This window comes from Astyanax mexicanus, chromosome 4 (genome assembly GCF_023375975.1).
Source record: "Astyanax mexicanus isolate ESR-SI-001 chromosome 4, AstMex3_surface, whole genome shotgun sequence".
Lineage (NCBI taxonomy): Eukaryota > Metazoa > Chordata > Actinopteri > Characiformes > Acestrorhamphidae > Astyanax > Astyanax mexicanus.
Window position 1 is genome coordinate 17,937,016 of NC_064411.1, and position 19,653 is coordinate 17,956,668.

The 19,653-nt window shown below is 40.5% G+C and overlaps 2 protein-coding genes across 2 annotated transcripts in view; one reads left to right on the forward strand and one right to left on the reverse strand.

Annotated features, from left to right (window-relative positions):
• LOC111196146 (NACHT, LRR and PYD domains-containing protein 12-like) overlaps positions 1-19,653 on the reverse strand; it is a 355,160-nt gene that overhangs the window by 304,294 nt on the left and 31,213 nt on the right. The window lies entirely within an intron of this gene.
• Positions 18,764-19,653, forward strand: part of LOC125801385 (zinc finger protein 239-like) — a 187,417-nt gene continuing 186,527 nt past the window's right edge. The window contains exon 1 of the mRNA XM_049478019.1: positions 18,764-18,811. The gene's annotated coding sequence lies outside the window, so the exon portion shown is untranslated. The remainder of the gene's footprint in view (positions 18,812-19,653) is intronic.

The following is a 19,653-nucleotide window of genomic DNA, read 5'->3' on the forward strand; positions in this document are numbered from 1 at the left end:
TCTCATTTACATACAGTTGTGGTCAAAAGTTTACATACACTTGTAAAAAAACATAATGTTATGGCTGTCTTGAGTTTTCAATAAGTTCTACAACTCTTATTTTTCTGTGATAGAGTGATCGGAACACATACATGTTTGTCACAAAAAACAGTCATAAAATTTGGTTCTTTCATAAATTTATTATGGGTCTGCTGAAAATGTCACCAAATCTGCTGGGTCAAAAATATACATACAGCAACATTAGTATTTGGTTACATGTCCCTTGGCCATTTTCACGGCAACTAGGCGCTTTTGGTAGCCATCCACAAGCTCCTGGCAAGCTTCAGGTCGAATGTTTGACCACTCTTCTTGACAGAATTGGTGCAGTTCAGCTAAATGTGATGGTTTTCTTGCATGAACCCGTTTCTTTAGCACTGTCCACATGTTCTCAATGGGGTTTAAGTCAGGACTTTGGGAAGGCCATTCTAAAACCTTAATTCTAGCCTGGTTTAGCCATTCCTTTACCGCTTTTGATGTGTGTTTTGGGTCATTGTCTTGTTGGAACACCCAACTGCGCCCAAGACCCAACCTTCGGGCTGATGGTTTTAAGTTTTCCTGCAGAATTTGGAGGTAATCCTCCTTCTTCATTATCCCATTTACTTTCTGCAAAGAACCAGTTCCACTGGCAGCAAAACATCCCCAGAGCATAATACTACCACCACCATGCTTGACAGTAGGCATGGTGTTCCTGGGATTAAAGGCCTCACCTTTTCTCCTCCAAACATATTGCTGGGTGTTGTGGCCAAACAGCTCAATTTTTGTTTCGTCTGACCAGAGAACTTTCCTCCAGAAGGTTTTATCTTTGTCCATGTGATCAGCAGCAAACTTCAGCCGAGTCTTAAGGTGCCTTTTCTGGAGCAAGGGCTTCTTTCTTGCACGGCAGCCTCTCAGTCCATGGCGATGTAAAACACGCTTGACTGTGGAGACTGACACCTGTGTTCCATCAGCTTCCAAATCCTTGCAGACCTGCTTCTTGGTGATTCTTGGTTGACTCTTGACCATCCTGACCAATCTCCTCTCGGCAGCATGTGATAGCTTGCGTTTTCTTCCTGATCGTGGCAGTGACACAACTGTTCCATGCACTTTATACTTGCGTATAATTGTCTGCACAGTTGCTCTTGGGACCTGTAGCTGCTTTGAAATGGCTCCAAGTGACTTCCCTGACTTGTTCAAGTCAATAATTCGCTTTTTCAGATCCACACTGAGTTCCTTTGACTTTCCCATTGTAGCTTTTGTAGCTGAGTCTAATCACTGGGTCAAATGAGCCCTATTTAAATGGGCTCATGAGAAGTCAACAGCTGTAGTCAATCAGAATCACTTACAAGAAGTGAAGAGGCCATGACATGAAGCTAATTTGATTGACACAACTCGCTACATCACCAAAATTGACAAATTTTGTTGCTGTATGTATATTTTTGACCCAGCAGATTTGGTGACATTTTCAGCAGACCCATAATAAATTTATGAAAGAACCAAATTTTATGACTGTTTTTTGTGACAAACATGTATGTGTTCCGATCACTCTATCACAGAAAAATAAGAGTTGTAGAACTTATTGAAAACTCAAGACAGCCATAACATTATGTTTTTTTACAAGTGTATGTAAACTTTTGACCACAACTGTATAAATACACATTAATTATGTATAATTTTTTGTATTATAATAATAAATGTAGTTGTTTTTGCTAACACTTTCACTAATTGATCAGAAAATAATAAAATAGTCACATTTATTGGAATATCAGTGTTAATCTGAGAACCTGTATAAACTTTATTCTGAAATATAGCGCAAGCGGCTATTGGCGATCCCAGCACGGCCACATAGCTTAGCAAATCGAGAATAGGCCTTTCAGAAGATATGGATCTAAATGTGTGTGACTTGCAATCACAGGAATTTCCCAACTCATTAACCTCTAGCAATTAGCATCGGCTAGTGGTCAGCATTGGCTAGCAATTACCATAGACTAGCAGCTAACATTGGCTACTGATTAGCATCGCATAGCGCCTAGCAATTAGCATCTCCTAGCGTTTAGCATTAGCTAGCGGTTAACATTGGTTAGCGGTTAGCATCGCCTAGCGGTTAGTATCGCCTAGCGGTTAGCATTGGCTACCAAGTAGCATTTTTCACTTTAGTGCTACAAGTGTTAAAACATTTTCATAACTCTGACTGGTTATTTATTTCCCTCATTTCTTTTACGAAACATCTAAAGTTAAACGCAGCAGGGTGAGCTCCCCCTATCAGAGATTAGCTAAACTAGCAGAACACAGGAGCGTCTGCTCTGACTCACCACAGCTCTCTTTAAACACTTCAAACACTCACTGGAAACTGCTTTTCTTCAGGGTTTACAGCATATCTGGGATACAGAATTACTGATATAAGAACAGCTTATTAGTCTTAATATATGGCAATATCCAATAATTTAGGGGTATTTAAGCAGGTTTAATGTGGTGTCTTGCTGCACTTTAGTGGTCATTTGGTGAAATAACTTCAGGTTCTTAATAAAAAAACAAAAACAATACTGACTACAAAATGTTACATATCAAATTTTCCTTTGGTGTACCATTATTTCATGGGCCATATATGATAATTGCCAAGGTTGACCTTGATAGATTGTATGTTCCAAGAGAAACAGTCATCTAATATTGGCTCCGCCCCCTGTGGTGTATGTCTACATAAACTGATAGGGTATCTGAGAATCATGTTATGATCAAAAGTGGTATTAATGTCAGGTTAAGCGTGCAAAAGTTATAAGTGTTGGAATAATTTTTGCTGCACCATGGTAGTCATAAATAAGCCTGTCAGTTGAGTTTTAATGATTGTAGAAAACAGAAAAGTCTGATTTGGCTCAAAATTGGTAATCAAGATTAGCTTTTTAACTGTACCACTAAGCTTACATACTGTCGCGCGGAGCTTTTTAACTGTACCACTAAGGTCACCTACTGTTGCACGGAGCTCTTTAACTGTACCGCGGAACTCACCTGCTGTTGCGCGGAGCTAATACTGTCCTGCAAAGCTTTTTAACAGTTAAAGAGCTTCGCAGGACAGTTAAAGAGCTCTGCGAGACAGTAGGTGAAATCCACAAGACAGTGTGAGCTCCGGGGTACAGTTAAAAAGCTCCGTGTGACAGTGCTTCTACTGCCTCTCCCTATTAGGCTACAGAGGGGTGTGTAGTGTCGTGTTGCGGTGTTTGTTGTTGTGCTGCTGAAGTATGGAGGATGAAAAAAAAAATCCAACCGATTTGAAAGATTTGTAAAAAATCGAATCGTGACCCCAAGAACACTTTCAATAACAGAAGAATTAAAGTCATATATACACAGTACAGACCAAAAGTTTGGACACACCGTCTCATTCAATGCGTTTTCTTTTTTTTCATGACTATTTACACTGTCATCAAAACTATAAATGAACACATGGAGTTTTGTACTTCACAAAAAAGGTGAAATAACTAAAAACATGTTTTTAATTCTAGTTTCTTAAAAATAGCCAACCTTTGCTCTGATTACTGCTTTGCACACTCTTGGCATCATTCTCTTAATGAGCTTCAAGAGGTGGTCACCTGAAATGGTTTTCCAACAGTCTTGAAGGAGCTCCCAGAGGTGTTTAGCACTTGTTGTCCCTTTGCCTTCACTCTGCATTCCAGCTCACTCCAAACCATTTTGATTGAATTCAGGTCCAGTGACTGTGGAGGCCAGGTTATCTGCCGCAGCACTCCATCACTCTCCTTATTGATCAAATAGCCCTTACACAGCCTGGAGGCGTGTTTGGGGTTGTTGTCTTGTTGAAAAATAAATGATCGTGCAACTAAAAGCAAACCAGATGGGATGGCATGTCGCTGCAGAAGGCTGTGGTAGCCATGCTGCTTCAGTGTGCCTTCAATTTTGAATAAATCCCCAACAGTGTCACCAGCAAACCATCCCCACACCATCACAGCTCCTCCTCCACCATGCTCCACAGTGGGATCCAGGCATGTGGAATCCATCTGTTCACCTTTTCTGCGTCTCACAAAGACACGGCAGTTGGACCCAAAGATCTCAAATTTGGACTCATCAGACCAAAGCACAGATTTCCACTGGTCTAATGTCCATTCCTTGTGTTTCCTGGCCCAAACAAATCTCTTCTGCTTGTTGCCTCTCCTTAGCAGTGGTTTCCTAGCAGCTATTTGACCATGAAGGCCTGATTAGCGCATTGTCCTCTTAACAGTTGTTCTAGAGATGGTTCTGCTGCTAGAACTCTGCGTGGCATTCAGCTAGACTCTGATCTGAACTGCTGTTAACGTGCGATTTCTGAATCTGGTGACTCGGATAAACTTGTCCTGAGAAGCAGAGGTGACTCTTAGTCTTCCTTTCCTGGGTCGTTCCTCATGTGTGCCAGTTTCATTGTAGCGCTTGATGATTTTATTGATTTATTGATTTCTTACTATTTTCACCCACAATGTATTCCTGTGTGAAACTTTCAGTAAAAAAAAATGATAGTTTTTAGAATAAAAAATGTAGTTAGCAAAAAAAAATTATTTTGTTAAATTGTAGGTGTGTATAATTATAATGGTGACTGTGTGGACAGTAATTAGAAACAGAAAGAGGAAGTAGTTTCTGAAGAAATTAAAACATGGACTTAAAGTAAACTAAGCTACAAAGTGAGGATAAACATAATTAAAACCTACTTATTAGTTAAAATCTTGTTTTTATCATGCATTTGTCCTTGTCCTTATTAAAATATTTTGTAAAATTAGATGTTTATTACATTTATTTGGAACACAACCGGAGAATTTACAAAGCGAGAATGTGTATTTAAAAACAAAGGGCTGGGAGGCTTAGGAGCTATAGACCTTTCTATTAAAACCAAAACAGCAATGTAAAATTATAACAAATGGAATCAACAGACGGATTAACTGGACCAGAAGCGTCACAAACTAAAAAAAAAAAGTAAAAGGTAAAGCAAGAAGTAACGCACCATATTACAAGTAGAAAAGGAAAGTTTGTTAACGAACTTTAAGTTGGTTTGGGAAAGTACGCTAATAACGTTGAAAAGTTAAAATGGTTGCTAAGCTGTTTCTGTCTGAAGAGTGGTTGCTATGCTGTTGACTTAAGACTAAAAGACCAAAAAGTTTTGGCTAACATGGTGGAATGCTAATGATCGTCTGATATAGGAAGGTGTTGCTAAGTTGTTGCTAGTCAGTTACTAACGTTTTCTAGGTGGTTGCTAGGGCATTGCTAAGTGGTTGCAAAAAGTGTTGCTAGGCAGTTGCTAAGGTATTCCAAATGGTTGCTAAGGAGTTGCTAAGTGGTGGCTAGGCAGTTGCTAATTGTTTGCTCTGCAGTTGCTATCATTTCTAAAGTGGTTGCTAAGCTGTTGCTTGGCAGTTGCTAACTTATTCCAGGTGGTTGCTAAGGTGTTGCCAAGTGGTTGCTAGGCAGTTGTTAACATTTTCCAGGTGGTTGCTAAGGTGTTGCTAAGCCTAACCCTAGTTTCACATTTGTGCTCACGAGAAGTTAATTCACACACGCAAAATGTTAAAACACCCTGGTTATTTTTTTTCACCTGGTACTTTATTTTTTTATTTATATATATTCAGCCCCGGTTTGTGGGCTGCCTATGGTTATGGTCAGTAAGTGTGATTATTTATTCATGTTGCTGGTTTGTATTTAATTTACGAATGTTGGTGTAGTTGTTTGTTTGTTTAAATCTTTGTTTTGTCTTCTTTGGTTTCTGAACAGGAGCTGTGAGCTGTGACAGGCTGCTGAGGTGGTGAAGTCTAACTGGGTTTTCTTGTAGTGGTGATTGTGTGCTGTGTAGCGGGGACTCACAGTGTCCTCCAGCCCTGTTCAGGTTTTGTTTTTGGTTGTTAGTGTGACGTGTATGGTCATTTATTTTTTTCTTTTTTTGTGAATTGAATTTGTTGTTTTGTGATTGTATTGATTTGTGATTTCTCAGACCAAGTGATTTGAACCTGTTTGACCTATAGTTTGATTGGTAGACTAACAATCTGATTTTGGGTCATTTTTCTTCCTGTTCCTGGGTTGACCAGGTGGCGTTGTTGGCTACAAACATACTTAGTTGATTCATTTAAGGCTACAAATAACTATACCTATACCTTCCACCTTCCACATTTATGACTGATCATGAAGGTTTTTAGATACTTCCTCTAAATGCAGTGTCCTACGTGGTCATAAGATTCACTTCTCTGTTCCAGACTTGCTCTTTATGTTTGTTTCACTTCCTTTTTTAAGAGAACGTGACACCCTAAAAGTTTTTGTATGGTTAGGCACAAATAAGGAGATGACTTTACCATGTATAGATGTTTCTAGAATGTCTGTCCCTCCCAGAAAGTGGTATAAAGATGGTTGTAATGGAAGTGAGAGCCAGAGCGCGCTCTCATCTTTCTATCCTCTGTGTTTGTCTTGTAAACTGTATGTCCTATCACTGTATGCATGTCTTTGTCTTTTCCAATAAATGTACTTTCTCATTACAGTGACTGGTTGGCTCGACTCGTGTTATACTTCCTCAAAACTCCATGTCCAATTTCCTCCACAGACCATTGTCTAATAGTGTTGTAGATCACGTGAAGTTTGGGACTTGATAAAAAGAATTGGACTGAAAGTAGACATTAATTTTAAATCTGTAAATTGTGGTCTTTTCTGTAATAATTCTACGACTAAAATAAAAACTACGACACGCATGACAATAGACCAACAGTTTGTTCCTGGAGAAACAGTGTTTAAAAATACTGTAACAACCCAAAAAAACCAAAATCTTTAAACGTTATATTTAAAAACTCCACAGAATCGCTGTCACTATAGTCTATAGAAATTTTAAGAAAAAAAAAGAAATGGCCTGTGGTGATAAAGTTATGGAAAGTGGTTTTATTAATATTGTATGATTTCTGAAATGTATTTTCTGATATTGTATGTTTGAATATAGTAACTGACCTTTTTTCTTTATTGAAGATCTTAAAAAAAAGAAAAGAAAGGGAGGCTCTGAGCGTGAGAGAAGCGAGTGTTTTGTTCCCTTTTTCTTCTATTTTCTTGGTGTAAATGGAAAGTGCCACAGCTTTGGAGTCCAGCGTTAGGAGTCACTCTGACACTATTATGGTGTTTTGAATGGCTGGTGGAAACCCAGTCAATGTAAGACACTGGATTATAATGGTCAAGGAGAGCCTCCAAACAAAGACTTTGTATCTGATATGATCTTTCAATCACAATGGCTACAAGTTCAGAACATTAATTCCTTCATAAGCCTTCCTAATAAGAAAGACTTTGAACTTAGTTTTAGAAGTGAGAGATGCTTCTGGATAAAATTTACAAAATGCAAGAGTCTGGAAAGATTCAAACTCTTCTCACCAGTCAAAAGTGATGAAAAGACCATCATTGTTAAGCTCTGGACAGGAAGGATTTCAGACATGGACACCTGAGCTGATTCTGTGAAATTCTTAAACCTGTTGTCAAACACTAGATAAGTACAGGCTCTGATATGATATTCAGAAGTACCAAGTGAAATGAAGGACAGTCATGGAAAAGAAATCACCCTCCCTAACTCAATTTCACTTGGTCCTCATAATGGTAAAATAACTGTCCATCTAACAACACATGATCAGTCTGTTACGCCCTCGCCAGGTTTCCCTCTGTTTCCCCGGTGTTTCCACTGTTATTTTCCATTACGTGTGTCTAATTTGTAACTCCGCCCCTTCCCAGGTGTTCTGTGTTTCATGTTGCTATTAATAGTCTCCCTTGGTTAATGTTTGCTGTCGGTCTTTGCACCTTCCTCTGTCGTTTAGTCTCGCTTAGTTATTGTTATCCCTCGTTTCTTGGTTTTTGCATTTATACGCTCTTGTTTATTTCTTGTTAGTTGTGTTCACGTTTATTTTCTAGTCACGCTTAGTTCCTGTTTGTTTCTTTGTTTATTTTGTATATATTTATGTAGTTACCCCTGTATATATCCCTAGCCGTGTTTTGTTATATTCTGTTTATCGTTACTCCTTGTTTGTTTGTTTATGTACATATTTATATTCGTTATTTTCCTGTTTGTTTACGTGTTTATTTGCTATTTGTTATTTATTAAAACCATGTCTTACCCGTTTAAACGTCCGCCTCCCGTCTCATCCCCGCGTTACATAAAGACCGACCACAACATGGACGTTTATGCGGGAAACCCTTGGGTTGGATCCGGGCTGGCCATCCGTCATGCCCCCTTTGGGACCTCGGCGCAGGAAAATCCGAGGCCTCGAGGCCGGAGAAGGCCTCGGGCTGGGCGTTCTAAGAGGTCCCAAAAATCGGAGGATTTTCTTGGGGGGGGGGCTAACGGTTGGGGCCATCGGCCTCGCTCCGAACCGCGAGGTAGGCAAGGCGGGCAGAAACGCGGACTGTGAGGACTATTTCTGGGATTACGTGGACCTCCTCGCAGCCGCGTCCAGTTCGGAGGACGAGTTCTACCCTCCGACGAGAGCCCGCTTGCCGCCGCTTGCGGAGGCTATCCTCCACCCGCCTCCCAGGGCGCGCTCCACCTCGTCGGCTCCGCAGCTAGCTTCTGAGGCTAACCAGCTAGCTTCTCCAGCGGCTGCAGCTCCAGGTATTTCCACGGCTACGCGGCTAACGCAGTTAGCATCTCCAGCGGCTGAAGCTCCAGGCATCCCCATGGCTACGCGGCTAACGCAGTTAGCATCTCCAGCGACTGCAGCTCCAGGCATCCCCACGGCTACGCGGCTAACGCAGTTAGCATCTCCTAATTCCACGGGTCAAGTTTCTCTGGCTGCTACGGCGCTCGCATCTTCTACGGCTGCAAACCCAGCTTCCACGGCGGCCGCCGAGCAGCGCTTCCAGTCACCCGTAGCGGCAGCAGATCTTCGCTCCGGGGTTCCCATGACAACGGCGCTACACTGTACTGCTACTGCCACCCCGGAACCTGAATACGCTGCGGTGAAATTAGGTCAAGTCTCCGTGCAGTCTTCAGCAGCCCGAGTCGTCACACAGACATCTACAGCCCAAAGGTCCAAGTCAGTTCATGTGAGTGTTCCTGTGTCAGCGGTGCCCGCCACCGCCAATGTTCCTGTGCCAGCGGTGCCCACCGCCAATGTTCCTGTGCCAGCGGTGCCCACCGCCAATGTTCCTGTGCCAGCGGTGCCCACCGCCAATGTTCCTGTGCCAGCGGTGCCCACCGCCAATGTTCCTGTGCCAGCGGTGCCCACCGCCAATGTTCCTGTGCCAGCGGTGCCCACCGCCCATGCTACGATGCCAGCGGTGCCCACCGCCTATGTTCCTGTGCCAGCGGTGCCCACCGCCCATGCTACGATGCCAGCGGTGCCCACCGCTCCTGCTATGATGCCAGCGGTGCCAGACACCGTCCATGTTCCTGTGCCAGCGGTGCCCACCGCCCATGTGCCGATGCCAGCGGTGCCCACCGTCCATGTTCCTGTGCCAGCGGTGTCCACTGCCCATGTGCCAAAGCCAGCAGTGCCCACCGTCCATGTTCCTGTGCCAGCGGTGTCCACTGCCCATGTACCGAAGCCAGCAGTGCCCACCGTCCATGTCCCTGTGGTGCCTACCGCTCCAGCACCGACCACGCCGCCAGCCCCAGCTGCTCAAGTCGCCGCGCCGTCAGCTCCTGCTGCCCGAGATGCCGCACCGCCAGTGTCTACTGTCCGAGAGGCCGCACCGCCAGCTCCTGCTGCCCGAGTCGCCGCAGCACCAGCTTCTGCTGCCCAAGCCGTCGCGTCGCCAGCGAGGCCCGTCACTACACCCACGCCTATCCCGGCGCCCAGGACTAAGTTTTGCCCCAAGCCTCGTGTGCCCAGGTCTGCCCCAAGGCCCCCGGATCCCAGCCCAAGAACTTTGCCCAGGCTGGCTCCACGAACTTCCCCTCAGACTTTAGCCAGTCCTGGGCATCCCCAAGTTGTTCTGGTCCCCATGTCACTTCCTGTTCTGGTCCCCGTGTCTGTCTATGTTCCAGTTCCTGTCTTGTCTGGTTTTTCTGTGCCTGTTCCTGTCACCGTCTTCGTGTCTGTTCCTGTTAATGTTTTTGTTCCCGTTCCCATGTCTAGTCCTGTCCAGTCACCAGTCATGTCTCATGTCCAGTCACCGTCCCCTGTCCAGTTCCCCGTCCAGTCTCCTGTCTCGCCCAATGTCCAGTCTCCAGTCACGTCCTCGGTTCAGTCTCCTTTCTATGTCCAGTCTCCTGTCACGTCTTCTGTCCAGTCTCCTGTGTTGCCTCATGTCAAGTCCCCGGTCTCGTCTTTTGTTTTTCCCGGCCTCTCCCCGCCGCCGGCCCCCGGGGTTCGTTTTTACGCGCCTCGGGAGCTGCGCGTTTAAGGAGGGGCTTCTGTTACGCCCTCGCCAGGTTTCCCTCTGTTTCCCCGGTGTTTCCACTGTTATTTTCCATTACGTGTGTCTAATTTGTAACTCCGCCCCTTCCCAGGTGTTCTGTGTTTCATGTTGCTATTAATAGTCTCCCTTGGTTAATGTTTGCTGTCGGTCTTTGCACCTTCCTCTGTCGTTTAGTCTCGCTTAGTTATTGTTATCCCTCGTTTCTTGGTTTTTGCATTTATACGCTCTTGTTTATTTCTTGTTAGTTGTGTTCACGTTTATTTTCTAGTCACGCTTAGTTCCTGTTTGTTTCTTTGTTTATTTTGTATATATTTATGTAGTTACCCCTGTATATATCCCTAGCCATGTTTTGTTATATTCTGTTTATCGTTACTCCTTGTTTGTTTGTTTATGTACATATTTATATTCGTTATTTTCCTGTTTGTTTACGTGTTTATTTGCTATTTGTTATTTATTAAAACCATGTCTTACCCGTTTAAACGTCCGCCTCCCGTCTCATCCCCGCGTTACACAGTCACCCAAAACTACACTATTTAAACCTATACATTTCAGTTTTGTTCAGCAAATACATCTGACCTGCATCATGAGCGGAAGAGGCTGAGTAAAACTGAGGAAGTTTAGCTCTTCAAGCCTCGCTGCTTGGAGCATTATTTGTCACTCTTATTTTGTCTCTTTTATGAGCTTTTAAAACAAACAATCTCATAAAAAGTTAAAACCAGGCCATAATTTGAATTAATCTTTCATCAAGAGAGCAGAATGCAGCGTTTTTCTCAAGTCTTTAATACAACTGGTGGAAATGGCTTTTGGAGAGAGTGGGAGATGATCTCCTCTGCTCTAGTGGACAAGTTTTGGACTGGGCGTGTGGCTGATGCAGACGTGGAATGTTATCTCCAGAGGTTCTGTGAGGTTTTACAGCCAGTCCATAAATTGGTGGATCAGGTACGGTGTAAGACGTTATAAAGTTAAGCTCAGGAAAGATAGAGAGGGAAATGTGGTACATATCCCAAACTCTATAAGCATGGGACTATATAACGGTCGCATATCCTACCAGGGCCAGTAGCTTCTTACAAAACAGGGCCTGCCAGTGAAACTCTTTGTTACATTGTCTTGTATAATGGGACGTTCTAACATTAAATTGCTTTAATAAAATCTGTGCTCAATGTTTTCTAATAACTATCAGAGATATGTTGTGACTTAAAGTAGCAGTAGCAGAAGCATAACTTTCCAGTAAAAAGGCTCATTGTGTTTGTGTAAAGGGTACTGTGTGTTCTGCTAATGTAACAGGTGAGAAGGCAGCTGGCCGGAGCCACCAAGCTGATGGTGATAACTCCTCTATTCAATTAAAAGTAACTTTTAGGACGCAGCTGGGTGAGTAGATACCCAAATTATCATGGCAACGACACGAATTTGGGTTAAGCAATGCTAGCAAGAGAACATATACTTGATACAATTTTACACAAACAAGTATTGGTAACGAATCAGTTAAAATCATTTCTTGGGGCCTCAGGCCGGGTGTCTTCACACTTGTGAGGGAGGGGTTTTGTGTTTAAATGCTTTTGTCTGTGAAATATTCTTGGAACTCTTTCTTGATTTTGGAAGATTTTCCCAGGGATCCCTGCTTTAATAAATTCTTATTTTGCTGATAATCAAGTATCCTGTCTCTCTATACTTTATCTCTACTTCGGGCTTCCATCAAAAGAATCCAGTGGGAATGCACTGGAGACAGCACAGTAAGGGGTAGTGCGATTTTCCCAACACTAGTTATTAATGGGTAATGAGTAATGGGTGTTGGGTGCGATTTATTATTAGTAAACAATAATAAGGTGCAACTGAATTGGGTGTATTTATTAATAGTAAATAATAAGGATCAATGGGTGTTGGGTGTGATTATTAGTGTTACATGCCACAAGGGCATGTATATCTTTTTTTTGTGTTTTTTTTTTTTGTTTTCTTTCTATTTTCTTTCTACTCTACTCCTATCCTGCACTGTCCAGAGTTCTGCCAGCCAATGGGAGACATGCTGAGGATCAGCTGACCAGATCCACCAATGGGAGGAGTGGCTCACCAGGAAGGGGTGTTGCTTCCTGTTTAAATACCTCCATGTGTGGACTAATGGAGGAGGCTTTGGCTGCGTCCAGAAACCCCAAAAGTGTCTCCTTTTTCCTACCGATCCTCCTCCTCTCCTCCGTGACCCGGAAACTGATTTCGTGAGGCCATCTTACCGCCTGTCCGATTACCGTAGGAAACAAAAGAAGCCGCTTAAAATCCACCTGTAGTAGGCTTCCAACGGAGGTTACATCAGTGTATCCTACTCCGGAAGACTTTCAAGGATTTTCCAATGACATCACTGCATCCACGCCCACAGAGCACGCGAAAATGGGGAAGGTTCCTTATCTAATTAAACAGCCAGTAAAGCAGTGATATAATTTATAGTTTAGATAAACTGTATGCTCAGTAAAACTATATTTATGACCCTATGTGTATCATGTTATACATATAAAAACATATATTATTTATAATATATATATATATATATATATATATATAATTTTAATTAATTCATTTATTTACTTATTTATTTTAACTTAGGGACTGATGAGGAACTGAATCCCTCATAAGGCTGAGGTCAGACAGGGCTGCCAGAGTCACTGGTCAGAGATGCGGCCTAAAATGCGGCTGGGAGTACTCAGGATTTTATTGGAATATCTGAATTTTTGGCTGTGTGATAGTAATGTTCTGAAACGTGCTGAAAGTGAGCGTTGTGATTGGCTCAGTTCAACGGTAGTCAACATCCTATCTAAAAGGGATCAGCTGTCCCATTTCCCCAATTACAGCTCCTTCCCTCCATTCCTCCTCCTCCTCTCCTCTCCTCGATTCCTCCACCTTCTTCCGGGGTAGGAGAGGAGGAGTAGGAAAGGAGGAGTAGCAAAAGTTTCTGGACGCAGCCTATGTGTTTGTGAGAGGCTTAATGGTACTATGTAGTTTTTTTTTAATACTGAGACTGACTGAGATTTATACTGAGTATACTGAAACTCTTATGAGGATTATGCGGATTGCCTCTGTTTGTTTAGCCTGACTTTTAGCCTCCAGTGTTCTTATCTGTAGCTGTAACTTTTTATTCCGTTCTGTTTTCTCTAACCACCCTGGCATGGACAGGCAAGGAAAGGCGCCTATACATTACATCACCGTAGGTAAAACTGTGTATAGACACACTAGGTAAGGGGTGGGTGCCACATTTGTATATTTTTGTTAGGTTATTTTGTTGGTTAGGTAGGTAAGTTGTTTTTCTTTATTTCTTTCCTTTGGCACCATCCATGGTCCACCCAGAAGGATGGTTTCTGAGTTTTAACTTCTTCTTTAAACAAATCTGTACTGCTACATGCCTTTTAACAACTGGTATGTTTTAAGTACTGCTGATTTGTAAAAGAAAATCTTATTCTGAGTAAAAATCTCAAAGGAATTCAACTTGTCTGTCTGTCTCCTCACTTCCATTTATCAACACACACTCATGTTACTGCCTAACTTGTACCTCTCATACCCCAGCCACCATCTTACAAGGGGCACGTAACAATTAGTAATCATTAATAAGTAGCGTTGGGTTTAATTTTTTATTAATAATCAATAATTATGCCGCAATCGGCACTATTCACTCGGGCAAGATCCGGGCAGTCATTCAAAATGGACTTAAGCCGAGCCGGCGAGCGTGAATCGGACCGATTGCTGAAGACGTTTTGCTGGTAGGTTGGAATCTGGCCAGCGCAGTGGGACAAATTCTAGGCAGGACATTCTCAGTAGAATATGGTAAACTTGTAATAACACATTTATAATTGAAAACTAATACATACATTTTGTTTAAAAAATGGAAGGGGTAGTTTGGGAGGGGCACTGGGTGATGTATGGTTTAAGGGGCGGGGCAGAAGAGGTAGCTAAATGGGCTGAACAGTGTGACTCTGATAGCCGTGAGATGGAGATAGCTAGATATCACCAGAGGGAGGTATTATTGTTTGATTGATTGATATGCATATTGTAAGTGTCCGCGTACCAAAGTACATGGACATATCCTCAGTGTTTTTACAGGTTAGGAAACTCTCATAAAAGTTTTAGGCAGGACTGGTGTGTTTTATTACTTCAGATGAACAGATTTCACCTATTAATGAAAAAATCATTGGTTTAGGGTTTAGTGCCTCTTTAAACAAAACAGGGGAAACTGAACTGGACATGGGTATGATGATTTCTGCAAATTGCAGCACACAGACACTGGAGGACAGCGTATGTTCAGGCTGGATCCTGATGCTCCCATACTACACTCTAGTGTCCGTTTGGTGGAACAGCTCACACTGTACTCTGTACACAGCACAGAGCATGGTGGATTTCCTTCACTCTCCCCCAATCAAACCTGACTTTCTCCCCAAAAGCTAATTAACTAACTGCTTAAATCTATCTTATCTGTACTTACTACTTATTTATTTAGCCTTAAATTTACAGATACTGAACATTTCTGATGTCCCTTCTTCTATAGGGAAAAACTATGAATATGATATATTTAACTGAAACTGCTGATCTGAACAACCAGTAATTTATAAAGGAAAATCTTGAAAAGTATCAAAAGTGCCCAAACCTTTTTATACCACTGTAACCATATGAAATGTAATTAAGTTTTATGTATAATTAGGAACACACATCAGGCATTACAACTGCAGTTATGATTGGAAATAAAAGCTTTGTCAGGGATGAACATAATGAATGATTGAGCTCAGTTTCAGACCCTGCAATAAATTGAGCTGATTTCACTCTGATGTACTGAGCTGTACAGCTTTGTAGTGTTGGAACACTAATAGATTGAAAGTACTCCTCCAGGGTTTTACAGAGATAAACATGTGCAGTAATCCTTGGAAATAAAATATTTTCAGGGATTAAATTAATAACTGATTGAGCTCAATTTTTGAGCCTGGCCTGCAATAAACTGAGCTAATTTAAATTCAGATCATTGAGAAGATAAACATTCCACAGTAATCAAACATAATACATTCTGGGATTTGTATAGAGAACATATTTGTGCTGTTTAACTTTTTCTCCAGTATAACAATCGCTAAGAAAACCTGAAGCAAGTATCAACGCATGCGCAGAATGCCACTGACCTGAAACTGCTGGTTTGAATCTGCTGGATTAAATCCGCGGCTCTGCAGACAGACCCTTCTCTAAAGAACGGAGCACTACTTTCCCCTACTGGTGAGTCTAAAAGTACACCACCACTTCCACTTCCATAACCATATTACAGGATGAAAAACTGTATTAATTATCCGGTAAAATAAGCTGTGTTTAATTCTTCTTGATTGGAGGAAAGGAGCGCTGCCTCCATCTAGTGTCATTAAAATGTTCTGCCTTTTATATAATAATCTCTGGCGTGTTTGTGCTTCTAATAATGATATAAAACATTATGTTCTAAAGAACAGATCCTTCTGTAAAACCTCTGTAGGTCGTATTATTATTAAAGCAGTAGTTTATATTAGCGCTTCCCTCACCTGCTCTTTATGAGGCTTTGATTCAGATTCCTGTCAACATTAGCCTGTTAGCAGCTAACAGAGTTAGCAGTGAATTAGCTCTGTTTCTCTTATACTGTTTAATAAACTGAGAAAAGAACGAATAATTTATGGATAAATTTATGAGATTAAACAAATTTAGATTAAATTAGTATAATTAAAGGCTAATTTTTGGTCAGTTAGGAAAAAGCTAAATTAGCTAGCTTCCTACCCAAAGTTTCTGAGGAGAAAGAGCATTTATTTTCTGTTTTCTGTGACAAAAAAGGTTTTTAAACGGTTTGGAGAAACTAATTGCCACCATTCTAACAGTTCTTCAAATCTGTTTTAAGCTAATTTGCCTCAGTAAGAGTAAATTATCCTCAAATTTTACATCAGTTTAGGATCCCAGTTTAATTGTTTGTTAGCGTTCACTAGCTAACAGATTTAACGTTTATTTACACAGTTTTTAAACCAAAGTTTAGTTTTTTTTTAACAATACTCACACCTTCACTGTTTCGTATAATTCATATATTCTTTTCTCTACAGTCTCTCTCAGTCGGAAATAAAAGCGGATATATTTTTTTATAATTAGCTATACAGTTCTGTCTTTCAAGCTATTGCTATTGTTTCCTTTTATATCAAATATTTCAAATGGATAAAGATAATTATAATTCTGAATTTCATCTTGTGCTGTATAATGGATGTAATTGATTTAAAGTCTTTATAAGTTATTGAATAGATCAATATTAGTTTTAGTCTTCCAGATACCTGCATTTAATATCAGGAAGGAACTCCCCATCTACAGCAAGTCATCGAATATTTGATATTTTTTTAATGTTGGTGTGGTTTAATTGTGGAATCAGAATGTTTGAAACTTGAATTTATTTGAGAGTTTAATTTATATAAAACCCCCAAATCTAGCCAATCGGCCAGTCTTGGTGAATGTTTCTGTTCTTATTATAGTAAATAGGGCCTGCAGAGATTTTATAGAAGAATATGTTCTTTAACACATAATGTTTTATATCATTATTAGAAGCACAAACACGCCAGAGATTATTTATATAACATGCAGAACATCTTAATGACACTAGATGGAGGCAATGCTCCTTTCTTACAGCAAGAAGAGCTTTACTTACACACCCATGTATATATACATTTACTTTAATTCTTATTTTAAGTGTTAAAATATAATGTGAATATCATGCACAATATAGTATATTTTATAATAGCAGTTACTATTATAAATAAATTAATTGGAAATGTATATATATGTCACCCAGCTAAGAACTTGTTTAGGAAAATTAATTCATTTTAATATTAATTACACATGATCTTTTGTAAGGTCAATGAGAATTTGTCTGGATGATCACTTAATTTAAATTTTAATATGAATGTATGTGTACACAACTTTCTTAATGTTTGAACAGTTACAAGAGATACTTTTATTATGATTTTAAAATTGTCCTGTTAAAAATATTTATCATTGGTCCAAATACAATATCTATCAGAAGCAGATTATATCTGCCCAATATAATTTATTTTACTCCAATATTCAATACACAGAGTGCATTATTAATATGATGGCATGTTGAATCAGAATTTTCACAGTAATATATGTATACAGAAATAGAGGGTCAGGTGGACGGGTGCTTGTGTTACAGAGTGAACAGGGTGGATTTAACACACAACTGCTTCACAAGACTCAGTGCTAGGTAGTTTATATGAAGCATCAGGCTGGAGGATTAACACAACAGTTCAGATATAATAAAGAAGACATTGTTTAGCTGTTTAATGCGTCTGAATTTGTATTTAAGTGGTAAATAAAATGATTTAGTGCTGCTGGGTTTGAACAGAACAGAAGTTTTGGGAATAAATAAATAAGGATCATTATTCAGAATAAGGTTTATACAGGTCCTCATATACACACTGATATTCCAATCAATTTTACTGTTTTATTACTCTTTTTTAATTGAATAGTGAAAGTGTTAGCTAAAATAACTGCATTTATAATTATAATAATTATAACACAAACAATGATACATAAATAAGGTGTATTTATATGTAAATGAGAGCTGTTCACTGAGACTGTGTAATGAACAGCAAATGATGATGAGCCTCCATAAATACAGTAAGTTAAATTTTCAAACCCTGTTCAGATCAGCTCAGAGGAGATCAGTTATACTGCTCTTCTTCTTCTTCTTCTTCTTCTTCTTCTTCTTCTTCTGTTGAAGCAGTGAATTTTACACTGCAGTGATATTTACAGAGCAGCAGGTGCTCTGTCGAATTGTGCTACCTTGCCGAACTGTGCTACCCTAGTGTATATTTAAAGGTAAAAATACAAAAAAATCACCATATTAGAACATTCTCTTGGCAGGAGTGTAGGTAGTATAACTGAATAGCCTAAATCACTGTATCTTTGTGAAGTTAAGGTAAAAAGAGGTGATTAGAAACTTGTTACAATTAAAAATTGTTTATTATTATTTATTATTATTTGTTTAATTGAGATTTACTTTTATGTAAACCTTAAGCAAATAATGACAGTGAGCTCAGGCGGTTTAATGCAGTCATGGAAAACAGAATCATCATGAAACACTATAAAACATTATGAGATGTGGGTCGTAGTATGCGCAGTGGCATGGAGGAGCACTTTTGGACGGGTAGCAGAACTCGGCAGAACACCGGTCTGAAAACTGGGGGTTTACAGCTGTGTGGGAGAAACTTAAGGCTCATGAATATTCAAACCTTTCATTCAGCCCTGTGATATGATTGGCTGACAATAGCAAATAACCAACAGAAGCTCCGCCCACCCAGTGCCTATTCGCTCTGAGAGAGTGAGAGGGCGGGGCTTAGAGAGAGGCAGGTGAGACGCAGGTAAAGGAGGACGTGAAAGTAAGTCCAGTCTCCGCCATTAGAAGAGGACAGAAGTCCGGATTCACTCGGTAAGTTCAGAACTGAAGAGAATGTAGAACAGAACCGTGTAGCTTAAAGTCAGAACCGGTTCTAAAGGTTCCTCAGATCCAGAACCGGTTCTTTAAGCTCAGCTCAGTGTCCGATTCCACTGGAAGAACCAGGATCATCATGGAGATCTGAACCGGGCCTGGATCAGACCTGGACCTGGTCTAGATCAGACCGGCTGGAGAACAATCAGCTGTAACAGATCAATAATGCTGTAAACTGAAGAGAAATGCGCAGATATAGATTGATATTTATTGATCACAGTGTAGTTTATGCTGTTTAAAGCGCATTACTGCTTAATGTGGACTTTGATCTGTTGGGGAAATAAAAACACGGAGCTGCTATAAAGGCGTGTTTATATGCAGTAGCGCTGTTCAACCAGCAGGGGGAGCAACGGAGCTCAAGATCACGTGGTGTGTTAGTGTTTTTAATCCTGCTGTTTTATATTATACTTAAATAATCTCTCTATTCTGATTCAGTAACATAATAATAATAATAATAATAATAATAATAATAGAACAGTGTGTATATTTATAATGTGTAGTAATATTACTAATAATAATTAAATTATAATCATTATAATAACAGTAAATGTTTCTGTAATCTGTAGAATAATGTGTAATGAGGGTAAATCACACTGTTATGTATCGTTCTCTGTTTGGTTTGTTTTGTTAGTTTATCAGGTTTTGTTTAATGCAGTTCTGATGATAATGTCATTATTGTAAGAATAAAGGTTTTATTGTAACGGCTGATCTGTTCTCAGGGGTCGGTGTCGGCAGTGTTCAGCTGTGTGTGAATGAAGAAGAGTAAATGATGGATCTTCAGA